The following is a 14,488-nucleotide window of genomic DNA, read 5'->3' on the forward strand; positions in this document are numbered from 1 at the left end:
TGATGACAAGAATTCTAGAAAACAGTCTAGGATAAAAATTGAGAGAAAAGCTAGGAGTATAAGGTAAAGGAAAAAGAGAAGTGCTGGTGGACATGACGAGGAGAGGCAAACATCCCATTCTTCTCCTGGGTACCTGAATTGCCCATTTTCTTTCATTTTGATATAAGCATGTGACTATCTAACTAATGGACTGTAAGTGAAATTAGCACTACCTGGATGATGGATTTGGTTTTGTGTTGTTTTGTTTGCAGTGCTGGGGATTGAACTCAAGGTCTCATACATGCTAGACAAGCACTCAGCTGCTGAGTTACATTCCCAGCCCTCTTTAAATTTTATTTTGAGACAGAATATCACTATGTTGCCCAGGATGGCCTTAAAGTTGGGATCCTATTGCCTCAAGGCTGTCAATTTTGAATTGCCAAAGGGCAGCACCATCAGTGTCTTGGACCATGGACTATCTAAACGGAGATGTTGGAGCATCAGTCCACCTGGGCCCTCAGCATCTAGTAGAACAGAACTCTCTGCAACCTGTGTTGGTTATAAGTTGTTGTTTATGAATAAGCAACAAACCATATTGCCATAAGCCACTGAGATTTAGGGACTGATTTTTTTGTAGTTTACTTAGTCTAGTTTAACTCATGCAAAGGTCACAGGGAAGAAAAGGTAGGAAATTTATAAATATTGGTACAACCTTCCTTGGGAACACTATTTGTAAAAATGTTTGAGACAGAATGTCTTTGGGGAACCTTTCTCATGAGGCAGTCACTTCATTACCCCTAAATTATGGTTTGGAATCACTGGCCTGAACATAAACAATGACCATGTCTAGACTGGAAAGGCTATTGTGATGTAGGTAGATCAGACAACTTTAGGAGGCAACTACTCAAAGTAGAGCTACTGGTTCAGCTCAGAATAAATCAGGGGCTCTTAAGCTTCTAAACTCAAAGTATCACCAGTTTTCCAAGAATAAAAGGAAGAGATGACACCAGAATGAATTCAATATCCTAAAGGCATTAAGTAAGGTGCAAAAGAGAGTTTTCAGATGGACACTTCGAGACTTGAAAGTAAAGAAAAATACTAAATCTGAGTGTCTTTCTTTTCTGGGAAAAGGGTTTTGTGTTTGGATATTTGCAGAAGTTTCACATTCCTCACCCCCCACACACACACACAAGTGAAACTCCCTGGGGATTTCAAACAGCAGGAAGTTCAGTGGAAGGCTCCAATTAACCAATTAATATGAGTGAGTGCTGAGCAGAAACTAGTAGATTAGACCAAGAGAAAAATCACCACAACCCTGAATTAATGGGTTTACATAAATCAGGTTGGAGAAACAAAAACCAAATTTTGTTTTAGTTTTTGCTGTGTGGGCAGATGCACAGAAGCAGAGTTTTAATGAATTGTGTTTTATAAAGAACAACCACAGGCTGCCTTGGAAATTTAGCAAAGCCATGTCCTCAAATGTCAGGGTATTCTTCCTTTTGTTATCGGAACACTCAGAGCTTCTTGTTATAAGTCACAAATACTTGGATTCCTTCTGATAATGCTTTGTTAAATTATACTTTGTTGCATAAGAAATTAGGAGGTTAAGGAAATGCAAATCAGTTCTTCTAAACTAAATAGATGTCTTTCCTGATTTTAAACCTCGTGCAATCTGTTTAGGGTATAGTAATTATTTTCAGTATTGCAATTAGTAAAATTTTTGATCAAAAAACTCCCATGTAGAATACAACTGCTCATCATTATACTGGATTGGTTAAGTAGGTATGGTGGTAAATTTTATATGTCCACTTGATTAGGCCACAGGATGCCCAGATATTTGGTCATACATTCTTCTGTGTGTGTCAGTGAGGCTGGATGTTTCTGGATGAGATGAACATTTGAGTAAAGCAGAAGGCCCTCCCAAGGGTTCGACCCACTGACAGCCTGAAGGGAGCACAATAGCTGACCCTCTCTGGAGAACTCCTCCTGCCTGACTACCTTGAAGAGGACTGTCAGTCTTCCCTGCTTTTTGAACTTGAACCAAAACATTGGTTTCTATCTGAGTCTTGAGGCTGCCAGGAGCTAGCCTGTCACTTTGATTCTTCTGCTTCTCAGAGCTTTGGATGGAGATAGCAACTTAAACCATTGACTTTCCCTAGTCCCAAACTTTCTAATCACAGATCCTGGGACTTGCTAGCCTCCATAGTCACATGAGCCAATTCCTCAAAATACATTTCTTTCTTTTTTATATATCCATTTGCTTCTCGGTAGAGCCCTGAAAGAAACATAGGAAATAACACTGCATCACATGGAGGATCACAATGATCTTTAGTAATAAGCAAACAGAACATTTAAAATAAAGAGTACATTCTTGGACTTCCCACTCTTCATTGGACATTGGCGATACCAAGAAAGACTGCTTCCGGTTTTGCTTCAGAGCTTGTATGTTCTTTACTTAATGTTAATAATTCCCAGAGAATGTACTCAGTGTTAATTTGTTGTTCCAGAACAAAATAATAGCTAATGAGCAGAAACACCTGATGTTTTTCCTTTAACCAGCAGGTCCAATAAAATCAACTCCTCTCTGTAGTTAAGAAGTGTGAATTGGTTTTTGCTTGCCTGAGATTTTGAATTTTTGGTAATGAAAAGAAAATCATATTGCTAATTTATTTTGTTTGACTTATAGTGAGCAACCTTAGCCTACAGGATCTGGAGCATTTGAATTCCCCAAATTCATTCTTCTCTTGCACATATGTATCATTGCACAGTCTATTTCTTTAGCCTGAAAAAAAGTATAATAATAGAGATTTTACAATGTTGTCTATGTGGAAAATGCTTCTTGATATTCCAGCTCAAATGTATCTTCTCTGGGAAGTCTTTCCTTAAGAAACTTGGGAAAAGTCCTCTCAAGCTTCCTAATGCAAGAGGAATTATCCTATTTGTTTCATTTTTTTAAAACCTTTTTTTCCCCTCTGGACAGCAAGCTACTGGAGACAGGATTTTATTTTTGTCCTTTCCATATTGTGTTGCTATAATATGAATGCTAGCATTGATTGAGCACTTATGTTCTGAACACTTTATACAAATGAATGAATTCAATCTTCATGACAGTATTAGATCTTATAAGATGAAGAACCTGATGTGTGGGGCGGTCAAGTAACCTTCTTGCTCTTACACAAATCATTCTTCTTTTCCAGTTGGTGATCTAATATAGCTGTCAGTCTAGCAATTTTCTTTGTGGACAATTCTCCAGGAGTCTATGGCCAATAATTCTGAAATTTTCTTACTTACTCCTGAATAACTGGGATTAATTAGCTAGTGGTGGGCTACATCCCCAATGTGAATGTCGGGTTCATGATGGAATCCTCAAAGAGGGATCTTTCAAGTTCAGGGGAGGTTGGTAAAAGAGGCTACAAGTAATGATAATGTATGTCACTTTCATATCTTCTTTTCATTTTCTCTTTCACCACACACACACACACACACAAATCCACACATGCATAATTTTCTAATTCCCTGTTTAATGACAATGTTGAGGGGATAAAAGAAGAGACAGACAGAATTCTATTGTAGTTCTATTGTAGAGAGGAGAAAGCCATTGGAAGGCTTCATAGCAACCAGGCACCCCTTTTTCAGGGCTACTTTTCCTGCAACCTCCACTCTCCCAACCAAACACACCTTGACCCTTTTCTGAATGAACCTGCTCCTCACCTGATCTCCTGGAGCTCTACAAAAAGGTCTCTTTCCCTGGTGCCTGTAAAGCTGTAACTGAACATCTCCGAGAAACCCGTGAAGGGCCAATGAGATGTGTGGTTCCTCCTGATGCATCTGGATTCTGGTTGGGAGGTTAAATGCTGAAGGAAACACCTCCTTCGTACCATGAGGAGTTGTTGACCTGCTCATTGAATGACTCAAGGAGAAGGACAGGTGGTCAAAATAGGTGCTGGGTCAGACCTGGAAGAGATAATGCAAGGATGAATCTCATCTCTTTTCAGAGCCACATGTCTGTGGGGCTTCTGTGACCTGAGATGGTCAAGATCAGGCTGGAAGATTCCAATTTTGAAATAATTGGAGCAAAGAGAAATCAAATGCTTATCTGTGGCAAGGGACTTTCATGCCTATTTCCCCTGGAACATCACCCAGCAATCCTTAGATTTATATTATGTACCTCATCATTTTCTCTGTGTTTGTGGGAATAACGCTGCCTAAATGAAGGGCTCTGAGTAAATGATGAAATCGTGACTAAAACAGCTTGGAGGGGTCTGGTGGTCTAGAAACGGGATCTGCAAGTCCCCAGCAAATCTCTGGGATGCTCTTATTAGATAAGGATGCAAATTACATTTAGCAAGACTTCTCAGAAGAAGCCTCCTTTTGGAGCAGATGCAAAGCTACTTTCAGGCTCTTGAGGAAAGAGAAAATAAATACCTCTTTGAAGATGCTTTGTGCCAAATGTCCATATTGATTTACAGTCCTTCCCATGCTTTGGGAAAATAAGCAAGAGGCTCTTGTGTTGTTAGATTAACAGTGAAGCAGAAGACTGTTAAAGATATTTCTTTTTTTTCCCCATAGATAAGTGGGTCCCTGGTAGTCAACACCATTCACATAATGCCTGAATAATTGCTCAGTGATGCTAGGAATTAGAAATTGCTCAATAATGCTAGGAATTAGAAATTTTATTTAAACTCAAAGATATAATAAGAAAAGGAAACTTTAGTTTCATTCCAAATTTTCTTCTGTGACTACTTGTAGGCATCTCCCTGCCTTGTCCTATGGCTGGCTGCACATGCCCCATGCAGGTGACCTTCCTTGCTCCAGGAGATGAAAAGTCAATAGGGTTCTCCCCAGAGGTCTAGCTCTACCTTCACAGACCCTTATTACATCATGTTGCCTGTACTTCTTGCTAAATAATTTTCTCAAGTGGGCCCTTTTGTGTCTGGAAGAAAATGCGTTGCTGAAATTCCATGATGCATATTTTTCTACATGATAAAGTAAACTGGACTGGAAAATTAACGGTATTCAGTGCTTTCTAGTTGGAGGACCCATATTCCCAGGAGAAGGGCTGGGACTCTGCAGAAGGGTTCAAGTTCTAAAGAGAACACCATAGGTGTTTAGGTCCCAGCATGGGATGCTATGCTTAATGTCCACTCCAGGTGAAAGAGCTTTCTGCAAAGGGTACTGATGCCACCGCTTCCAGAGAGCACTTATAATCAGAAACTTTGTTCTTTGAGCCAATCTAGGCCACTGTGTTCCTGACATGGACACTTAGGGGTATCAGTGACTCCCTAACCTTTGTAGAAGGGTCACAGACCTACAGATGACCCTAGCGCACTTAAACTTGATATTTGGCACAGAGTTGGGAGCATCTCCCTATTATAATTTCATGCACAGCTATCACTGTGACCAGTATGAAATGAGAATTTGTGACAGGGGCTTATTTTAAATGTCCTTGCCAGTCAGCACAGAGCGTGGGCTGAGGAGATGTAGGGCTGCTATTTTCTTGTAAAATGTAGCTAATAAATATGTAAATCACACTATCTTTATTCATAACCTGGCAGGTATCAGACATGAGATAACAGTCAAAAAAACACTATGTTATCTATAATATTAAGTGATTTAATATCTCAAAACCTCAAACACTGGAAAAATAGCATGAAAAAATTATTTTTTCCTGGTCCACCTCTTGGTGAGCAATATTTAACATGCCTGTCAATTCTTTTTGTGCACAGACTTGGAACCTGAACTCATGTGTATGCATTTCTTCCTTTTGTAAGCCAACTTGTACTTCCAGTTGAACATACACTGCTCCTTTCTTTAAAGTCAGAAGCCTGAGTTACTCCCTTCTGATAATTACCTTGCTGTCAGACACTGTTCCTTCAACTATGGCCCCATCCTTCTTATTTTGTTATTAGGAGGCCTGGAAGTGGCAACAAAATCCTTCATCCTTTTGTTTTCTTTTTGGGTTCTAGGACCTTCCAAGGTAGAGGAAGCCCCTGGGGTCAAAACTTTCATCCCTCTCTCATCCATCTTCAATGCCCAACCTGCTAGTGTCTGTTTCTCCCCGAGTCTCATGTCATTGGAAGGGCTGAGAAATGACCTTTCTCTTTCCTTCAGATATGTGTTTTTCTCTGGGTCTCCCATTATTCTCACCCACAAGAATGATCACTGAGAAGCCGTGCACTCTTGAAACTGGAGGATCTTTAGAGGTTACCCAGCCAGATTGACATCTCAGATCCCTTGAGAAAGGAGTCCCAGAAAGATGGAGATGGATTCTCGGTCAAGTTCTGTCATCTCCCCAGCTCTGTGACCAGATCGCAGGAAGACACTTTTCTTTTGAGCCTTGCTTTTCTCTTACACAAAAGTGAGATAATGATGCCTACCTTAGAGAAAACAGAGGGTCCATGAGATGACATATTAACACTTAGGTGGCAAAAAGCTGGCACATAATTTGTAATTTCTCAAATTTCTGTAGCCATTGACTCATGTGGATGAAAAGATTCTTCCTCAAGGGGTAAACATTTATCTTATATCTCCTTTCTCATGTATCCTCATTTCACCTTTACAAGGAGAATGGAAGTGCATATCTACTTTGCAAATACCAGCACTTGGAGGTCTCAGAGAGGTCCAGCCAGTTCCCATCTTCTCTAGTAACATTGTGCTCTTTGATCCTGCTCTATGGTTTATTTTTCTACAATACTATTAATTTTCTAACTTATGTAATTAATATATTTATTATTCATTGTCTATTTGCTAGAACTTAAGTTCCACGAGGGCAGCCAACATTCTTCATTTGTTGCTTGATCTAACCTTTGCCCAGGCCCACACCTGGTATATAGCTCAGTCCAAATCTGATGAAGGAGTGACCAAGTTTATGCAATTAATGAGTGACAAAGAAGGGACCAAACCTAAACTCTTTTCTCTAAGTTCATTCACCAGCTAGCATAGGTGTGATATTGATTGATATTAAGTAGTATTGGAGGTGATCAAGGTAGAGAGGAAACAGAAGAAAGGAGGAAGGAAGGAGGAAAAACAAGTGAGCATTTAGGGAGGTTGTGTAAAGCAGGGAAGCTTGCATACACTCTCTGCTTCAATGCACGAAGCAGCTTCATGAGCCCAGGTCAAGCCTTCAAGGGGCTTTGTAGATAAATCCAGCTCTCTGACCAGACCTCAGGAAGATACAGATGATGAACAGAACAGAAAGAATCAGATGATGAACAGACAGGTAGCTTCCCCCAGCTCCCTCACAGATATAGACTCACACCTTCCAGGAATATTAGCTCATGGTATCCCCTGCAGAATGTCACTCCCACTCAGCTCCAGACATCAGCCTACAGGGACAAGTGGGGCAGCATGATTTTCTACCTGTGCAACTCCAGGATCACATTCCTGAGTGTATAGGCAGTGCTCAGGACTGGCCCCAGACATGGGTGTCTTCATTGGCCGGGATGGACACGAAACAGCGATCTTTAGGGACATTTAATACCTCTGTGAACTTAGAAGAAGAAAAAAGACACTGGGCAGTCTGACCCAGTGAGGGGGTGGAATGGCTTCCCAGAAGCTTCACCAGAGTTTCAGGGGGGAAAAAAGGGAAGAAAATTGGAATTTAAGCCATTTGGAGTCTTTTCAAAGGCAGCTTTCTGGAAAGGCGAGCTCATACACTACAATCCCAAACCCCAGAGCCAGTTCCCAGAAAACTTTTATTTCACTAGTTATAGAGATTTTTTGTGCCCAAGCCACTGCCGAATATTTCCTGTCTTCCTCAAGTCAGCAGATGAGAGAGCAAGGACCGTTTGTTTCTCACTAGAGGTTGGCACTTGAGAGTTTTGTTCCTTGCTCAGGGAGACTGAAGTTTCTGTGCACCGGTCTCTGTCAGAGAGTGTCACTTCATGGGCCTCTGTGTGTCATTTACTCCTTTGCACAGTCAATTCTCCTTATCCACAGTAGTTATAGTCCATGAATTCCCCCACAAACACTGAATTAGTGAATATTGAATATTTGCTCTGAGGTGAAATACAGGGTTAGGTTCCAGAGTCTCTGGTCATATTTTCATTCATCCATCAACACAATAGTCATATTTTAGCCTTGTTTTATGTTGTTTCTGTTTAAAGGCACCTTATATAATATGCTATTGATTCATTAACATAGTGCTGGCTAACAGCACTCATGTCTGAGCAAAGATAACTTAGCATTTGTATTTTCTCCATGAGTCTCACCAGAGCTGTCCTACGCTTAGGAACCAGTGACAGTACAACAGTGAAGCGCTTGGGGACAATTTTAAACAGCAAAACTACCAACAAAAAGCACAAAACTGGAAAAAACATGGTTCTAAATAGACTTCAAAAAGGACACTTACTTACACTTTGAGAAGGTAGAACATTGCTTCGTTCAGCTCCCTCTGGGGAACATGTGAGCATCCTGTGTATCAGGTTTTTTTTTCGCATCTCTCTGAGCATATCCATGAATAGTCACTGCAGAGCATGGCTATTGATTTTGGGATTACATATGAATTCCAGTGAATAGGTGAGTCATAAATACAGAATCTGTGAATAATGAGGATCAACTGTACTATCAGGGAGGGATTGGCAGGGTTCTGAGGTTTCTGGAGGAAAAGAGATCAATAAACCAATGAGCTTTCACCTGAAGTTCATAAACTCCTGACCTTGACCAGCTTTGGAATTTATGATGCAGTTGGCAGTGGGTGGTGGGGATCTGGACATCGTCTAGGGCAGGAATTGAAAGGTTTTGTTTTTTCCTACAAAGATCCAGATAGTGAATATTGTAGGCTTTGCCAGGAGATGGTGGTCTCCTAGGCTGCATTTCAGAACCCCACAAATTCACCAAACCCCACAAATGCCAAGCAGGATAATTTTAAAAGACAATAAATCATACTGTTGTATCATTATCAGATTATCCCACATGCCAGATATGGCAGTGGAAAGTGAGGGCCCAGTAAAATGGAAATCATCATCATCATTACTCTTACTAAACTACCACTGCCACTATCATTATCCCCACCACCACTACCCTATCACCATCCTCAACACTGCCACCTTCATCATCACCACCACCATCACCATCCCCAGCACTATCATCATCACCGTTACCACAGTCACTCTGGTCATTATCACCATTACTGCTATCTTATCAGTGTCATCATCTCTACTATCATCACTGTCACTGACACCCCTATTAAACACTTACTCTGTGACAGCACTGCACTCTACAGCATTGACCCTCATCACAACCTAGTAAAATAGATTTTATTAGAGTCCTCACATTAGCAATGAAGAAATAGAGCTAGAGAAGTTAACAGCTGGGCTAGTTTCAATAAAGGAAATGTTTTCAAATCCTGTGCATAAGAAATGGGTTTCTTTAAAACAAAAATAAGTGGTGAAGATTAATCTTGATTTTTCTCCTATTACCTGCAGAAGATGTGTACAACAATCTATATTCCTCCAAGAAATCACCTGGTTTAAAGCCTCTGGGCCTTTGCACTGCTGTTTCTTTCATTCAAATGTCTTTTTTCCCCAACGGTCTGCTTATTCACCATTGAAAACCTGCCAGGAACATTTCATATCTCTTATGAATTCTTTCCCTCACCTGTTTCCCTCACCTTCTTCATCTACTGAGTTCATCACTCCCTCCTCACAAGCAATTACAGACCATTTTATGTACTTTTGTTACTATACATAGGACATTAAATGCAAATATTTATTTATGTATTTTGTTGGTCCCACACATGTCTGTGCTCTTCATTGAAGTGTAGTTTCTGGCGTACAGCAAGTGCTTAAAAGATCCTCACTGGACACAGAGGAAAATTTTCACTGGCTTATTTACAATAATAGTGATCACCTCTGGAACTAGGATATCTAATAAAAAGAAAAATTGTGTTCCTAAAGGGGACTCAATGTTCCTCTGTAGCCCAGAGATCTATATAAAAGGGCCAATTGCTTTTAACTATCTGGGAGGCTAGATTGTACTTTGGAATGTCAATCTAAAAACCATCTAGGGATACCATCCATGACATTATCCAAACTTTCCTATAATAAAACTGATATGGTGTGACATTCTCATTTTACTTGGAGCTTTTTCATAAATAACTTTATTGCCCCCTCTCAACAGAGGCAGTTGAAGGTGGTGATCCCGGACAGAATGCCAACATCTGGGTTCTGGTCCCAAAGTTGCCACTGTGGTAGGAACACAACTGTTCTGATTCACAGTCTTTCTCTCTGTAATGTGAGATTTAAAATTCTTTCTTTCTAAACCAAGTTTCAAACAAGATGATACATGTTAAATGTATTTGAAATTTGTAAAGCATTTTGAAGTTAGAAAGTGTTTCTATACAGTCATGGTTATTAGTGCTTCCCCTACAGATCTGAGGATGTTCTATTTTTAAAAGGAACTGTCCTGGTAGAGATGGCACAGTATGTCACTGCCCTCCCACCCAACCCTAGTGCTAATGGTGGACCTTGTTAATCAGCCACAGTGGTATTTCTTGGTCTTCTGGTCCTTCTAAACACAATACCCAATCTAAGGCAATGTTTCTCAAGTTATCCTTCATGAAAGATCATTTTTCCCTATTTTAAAATCTCCAATTCATTTTAGGAGGAATATAAATGACTAGTACACAGCTCATGCTGCATAAGACTCACCAGATGAGTCTGACCACCCCTGAACTGGTCCGTGCCCCACTCAGTGAGACAAATCTACTGATCATGCTTGGATACCATTGCACCACTAAATTGCTTTAAGTTTCTCATAGCTTGTTTTCAGCTTCTGCTCATAGCCTGTATTTTGCATAGCACCACACTGGACAGCAGGTCTCAATTGATACGGCTTGGCTGGTGAGATTAACCCTCATTGCCTCTTCTGACCCTGGTTTCTTCCTCTGCAAAATGCAATGAATACCATCAGTCTTGGCAGAGTTCTTATGAGAATCAAAGGAGACAAGATGTGAGAAAGCTCTTTGTAAACTCCACCACATTATCCAAATGTTAGGTGATTACTTTGATCCCAATATCCATTTCCTAGTCTTTGAAAATTGTATAACAATACATGTAAAAGCCTTGCTCAACAAATGCAAACGATTTTCTCATTATTACAGTCTTTGTTTTCCTAGACCAAATATATTCATATAATTTTTTTTTTGTTCTGTACTTATTTGCCAGCAATTCAACCCTATTGTAAGAGAATGTTAAAATGTCAGTTACTGCATCTAAGGCTTTCCAGTAAGACCTAAGATCTTCAGAAGGTACCAAGTATCTCTGCATCCTTAACAAGCATGCTGAGAGATTGGAAAACAAGTCTTTCTAGCTTTAGCCCTTCACCCACTTCCAGGATTAAGGGAGGAGGTGGGGCTGAAAGAGGAGGCTTTCTTTAAACAGAGTTATCAGGATACTGCACTCTTCCTCCTATTCCCTAGGTGTGTGGAGAGAGTTTTTTATCTCACTCTGAGTCAACTGAGAGGATCTTGAGGGAACCACCCATAAAATCTAACAGGTATTCACTGACATTTAGGGCACATAGAAGCCCACGTTTTATCACTGTCAAGAGAATTCAATGAGGGAAAGACTCTGGCTGATGCTGCTCCTTGTCCGATTATAGAGAACAAAGGTGAATTCTCCAGGGACTCAATGTGAATTCAGTGTGTTATGATTTAGATATGAGGTGTCCCCCCAAAGTTCATGTGTGAGACAGTGAAAGACTTCTTAGGTGAAATGACCAGATTATGAGATTTGTGAATTAATCAGTGGATTAATGCACTGACATGGATTAAGTAGGTAGAAACTATAGGCAGGTAGGGTATGACTAGGGGAGGTAGGTTATTGGTGATACGCCTTTAGGATATATATTTTTCTCCCTTATGAGGGGAGCTTTATTTTTCTGTTTCCTGGTTGTTATATCCTGAGCTGCTTCTCTCTGACTTACCCTTCTACCATGATTTTCTGCCTTACCTTGGGCCCAGAGCTATGGAGTCAACTCTCTGTGGATTGAGACCTCTGAAACTGTGAGCCAAAATAAACTTTTCTACCTCTACATTGTTCTCGCCAGGTCTTTTGTTTGCAACAATGAAAAAGCTAACTAAAACATAGTGAAAGGAAATTTGCTGAAGTTTAAATCAGAAGTTTGCTGAAGGGGTGATATGATCCCAAGAGAGAGGTGGGGATCAGGGGCCCAGAGCTTGAAGAGGAGGCCTTACCAGTGTTCACAGAGCTGCCTGCAGAGCTGTGTGCATGTGTATCAGTGTGTTGGGGGAGCTTGAAGAAGGTTGAGTCAGTGAGAACCCTTCAAAAATGTCCATGAGTGAAAAACCCAGCAAACATATCATCCACCCTCCATCTGGAGGGAGCAGTGACAGGTGACAACAGTATCAGAGATAAGATTCTTTCCTTTCCCCAGGTTCCTTCATCCTCTTGGCCTTGCCTGCAATATTCAAAAACAATATCCTTGGGATTGCAGAGACCAGTCATCTAGCTGAAAGCAAGCTCAGATTGGGTGAGGAATTCACAGTGCATTGATTATTAGACTCTACTCCACCAGAATGATATAATATTGGACTCAATATTTTGATGCTCAATCAAGAATTATTTGTTTAATATCTAAAAATCCTTTTGTTAAAAAGAAGGTTTTATCCAATTTCTTCTCAGAATGGAAGAAAAATTGAATTTGAAGGAACAAAGGGAGAAAAAGTTAAATTGATTCTTCTAACCCTCTTTCAAGTCAAGCTCATTCAATAAGCAGCTTCCCTCATTGATTATTTTGTTTTCCCTTCCTGGACATCCTACAGCTATGGAAGTGTGCCGAGCTGAGGACATACAATGTAAGGTGCAGAGCTAGAACGCTGCTAAAGTCCTGTATGAAGAGATGATTTTTTCTTCTCGTGAGTGCCTTTTAAAACACCTGGTCTAGCTGATGACCAAACTAATAAGAGTTCTACTCTCTCTGAAGCAATCACCCTGACTTCAGTAGTAAATACAGTGTGGCCACCATCATTGCCCCATGCCATTAACCACCAAGGCTGCCAGCACTATACCTATTTCCATCAATATTGCCACTGTCCCCATCCACCATCCAGCACCACCATCACTATCACCATCACTGGGTACTATTAACATTATCACCTCCATTGCTGTTATCAACAGCACCACCATCTCTAATCACCTCCACACCATGCTCTCCACCACCTCTATCATGACTAATACCAAGACGGCCACCACCACCTCTACCATCACCACTATCACTGCTGCTACCATCTAACCACAGCAACCACCTCCAGCACCACCAGTTTATCTACCACAATTTCTTCACCAGAATCCCACAACTCTCACTACCCCTGCCGCCATGTCTCTGCCATCTCCACCATCACCCTCAGCATCAGGGCAACATTGCTACAGTGATGCCCTCCACCACCACCTCCACCACTGCCATCTTTGCTGTTGTTGCCGCCACTGCCACCACCACTATCACCTCTGCCACAGTTCATTATGCATTCACTTCTGCCAAGCCTGTTGCCAAATATTGCCCAAGTGACATCTTATTTAATCCTCAACTGTCTCTGAAGGTAAATACTATTATTATCTTTATTTTTCATGTGGAGAAACAGGCTCAGAGAGGTTAAATAACTTGCCCAGGGTTACAGAGCTGTATTTGAATCCTACGCTCTTACTTGGTAAAAGTAAATGAATTAATATGTGTTATTCTTAGCAGAATTCTCCTTTTATCAGCATCTTTTTATGAGATCTTCATGACAGATATTTTTCCCTCTCATGATTTATCATCTTAAAGATATTCTTAAGGAGTTTAAATTAACAGAACATACATAGCAAACAGAAAATTTCTAAAATTATATTACACGGCCAAAAATATCTCCAAACCCTGATCTCAAAATATGTATGAGTATTTTCAAATGTGTTCCCAGGGGAAAGGGCAACCAGTGGTGAGGGGTGGGCGGGACTACCCTGATCTTCTTAAAGAAAGAACTCTGCTTCTTGGTGGTTGCTCCATTTTGAATTGACTGATCGATTTACTTTGCCCTCGTGTCAACAGTTTTGCACTCCTTGGCTGAATCAGCCCATCAGTGAGTGAGTGTCGAAAAACCTTTATGATTGTTTAATGAGGAGGAGCATTATCCCAGTCTCAATGCCATCTATTAAAGCCTCTTTTCTGGGCTCTGGCTCCCTGACTGCTCCCTCTGCTGTACCAGCATGCTCCTCCCCTCTCCCTGGAGGCTGTTCCACTTCCTTTCTGCTATTCCCTGTGATTTTGATTAATAGAGAAGCAGTCATCCCATCCACCAGCGAGATGACCTGGAGTTTGAGCTGTTACTCTTTTGTTTTTCCCACTGTCATCTCTGTTCTCTTGTCTACACCCCTTTCAACAACAGAGCATGTTTGTGGTGACACAGATGTTAGTGTTGACAATGCAGTTGGCTAGGTTTAGAGGGATGGCATTGTTTGGCAGAGGCCTGGGAGCCATGGCTTCATCCTGTGAGTTGAAAGTGGAGGAGGTTTGA

This window comes from Urocitellus parryii, unplaced genomic scaffold, assembly GCF_045843805.1.
Source record: "Urocitellus parryii isolate mUroPar1 unplaced genomic scaffold, mUroPar1.hap1 Scaffold_35, whole genome shotgun sequence".
NCBI lineage: Eukaryota > Metazoa > Chordata > Mammalia > Rodentia > Sciuridae > Urocitellus > Urocitellus parryii.